The sequence below is a fragment of the Nomia melanderi genome, unplaced genomic scaffold, assembly GCF_051020985.1.
Source record: "Nomia melanderi isolate GNS246 unplaced genomic scaffold, iyNomMela1 scaffold0260, whole genome shotgun sequence".
In the NCBI taxonomy this organism is placed as follows: Eukaryota; Metazoa; Arthropoda; class Insecta; order Hymenoptera; family Halictidae; genus Nomia; species Nomia melanderi.
This window is the reverse complement of record NW_027475375.1, coordinates 22,501-25,000: the sequence shown is the minus strand read 5'-3', so window position 1 is coordinate 25,000 and position 2,500 is coordinate 22,501.

Here is a 2,500-nt window from a genome sequence, read left to right as displayed (position 1 = left end):
AAATATATTTTCGCTCGGATAGAAAACCCCTTTTGGGTTTCTGAGAGTTGATGTGAGAGTCGTACAAGTATAACGAATATACGTTGTATCCAACCCAACATTCTGGGCTTACCACATAAGGGCCATTCGGTCTGAGACACCGACCCGTGGTCATGCTGTGTAGAGAAAAATTCGCAACGGAACGCGGTACAGAACAGTCGAGGAATGGACCTCGAGGAGCTGAACGACTGCTTCTCGACCGAGATCGTAGAATAGCCGCTCGCCCGCCGCTGCGCCGACCGGTCCGCTCGAACCGACGTGCTCTCTTATAGTAACCAAACGGGCGGCCGCGACGACCGCGGCGCCGGCCGCTCAGCACGGGCGCTTATGGTGGTAAACTGCCGCGCGTACAGACCAACCGGCCGGGCTGCTGGTACTTAGCCGCTGAAACTATGGTCGATTCGAACATATATTAACATACGATTTTTATTCGATAAATCGTTATTGTACATATTAAACGTTAGTTTCCACCGAAAGAAAAATTTTTTAGAATTTTTTTTTTCCAAAAATTGCAAGAGTAAACTTTTTTAATATTCGATTTAAAAATTTTTAAATGCTTAATCCTTACATTAAACTACTGGGAGAACTCAGAAATCATAATGAAAAAAATTACAAAAATTTATTTTTCTCAGAAACTCCGAAAAACAGAGTGGTCGAATCCGTGCAAGCCGGAATTTTTCTAAGTCCCCACGGTCAAGAGTAAACTTTTTTAATAAGCGTTTTAAAATTATTTCAATGTTTAATCCATGCGTAAACATGAAGTTTATTAACGTTTTTAACATTAAAAAAAATTACAAAAATTTATTTTTCAAAAAAAATGGAAAAAACCGATTCGTCGGAGCGAGGTGTCCTGCCCGTGCGGTAATTCCAGCAGGCGAATCGGACTTCCCGAAATTTTTCTAAGTCCCACGGTCGACACCAACTTTTTTAATAAGCGTTTTAAAATTATTTCAATGTTTAATCCATGCGTAAACATGAAGTTTATTAACGTTTTTAACATTAAAAAAAATTACAAAAATTTATTTTTCGGAAAAAAAGGAAAAAACCGATTCGGCGGAGCGAGGTGTCCAGCCCGTGCGGTAATTCCAGCAGGCGAATCGGACTTCCCGAAATTTTTCTAAGTCCCACGGTCGACACCAACTTTTTTAATAAGCGTTTTAAAATTATTTCAATGTTTAATCCATGCGTAAACATGAAGTTTATTAACGTTTTTAACATTAAAAAAAATTACAAAAATTTATTTTTCGGAAAAAATGGAAAAAACCGATTCGTCGGAGCGAGGTGTCCTGCCCGTGCGGTAATTCCAGCAGGCGAATCGGACTTCCCGAAATTTTTCTAAGTCCCACGGTCGACACCAACTTTTTTAATAAGCGTTTTAAAATTATTTCAATGTTTAATCCATGCGTAAACATGAAGTTTATTAACGTTTTTAACATTAAAAAAAATTACAAAAATTTATTTTTCGGAAAAAAAGGAAAAAACCGATTCGGCGGAGCGAGGTGTCCAGCCCGTGCGGTAATTCCAGCAGGCGAATCGGACTTCCCGAAATTTTTCTAAGTCCCACGGTCGACACCAACTTTTTTAATAAGTGTTTTAAAATTATTTCAATGTTTAATCCATGCGTAAACATGAAGTTTATTAACGTTTTTAACATTAAAAAAAATTACAAAAATTTATTTTTCGGAAAAAATGGAAAAAACCGATTCGTCGGAGCGAGGTGTCCTGCCCGTGCGGTAATTCCAGCAGGCGAATCGGACTTCCCGAAATTTTTCTAAGTCCCACGGTCGACACCAACTTTTTTAATAAGCGTTTTAAAATTATTTCAATGTTTAATCCATGCGTAAACATGAAGTTTATTAACGTTTTTAACATTAAAAAAAATTACAAAAATTTATTTTTCGGAAAAAAAGGAAAAAACCGATTCGGCGGAGCGAGGTGTCCAGCCCGTGCGGTAATTCCAGCAGGCGAATCGGACTTCCCGAAATTTTTCTAAGTCCCACGGTCGACACCAACTTTTTTAATAAGTGTTTTAAAATTATTTCAATGTTTAATCCATGCGTAAACATGAAGTTTATTAACGTTTTTAACATTAAAAAAAATTACAAAAATTTATTTTTCGGAAAAAATGGAAAAAACCGATTCGTCGGAGCGAGGTGTCCTGCCCGTGCGGTAATTCCAGCAGGCGAATCGGACTTCCCGAAATTTTTCTAAGTCCCACGGTCGACACCAACTTTTTTAATAAGCGTTTTAAAATTATTTCAATGTTTAATCCATGCGTAAACATGATGTTTATTAACGTTTTCAACGTTAAAAAAAATTACAAAAATTTATTTTTCAAGAAAAATGGAAAATACCGATTCGGCGGAGCGAGGTGTCCAGCCCGTGCGGTAATTCCAGCAGGCGAATCGGACTTCCCGAAATTTTTCTAAGTCCCACGGTCGACACCAACTTTTTTAATAAG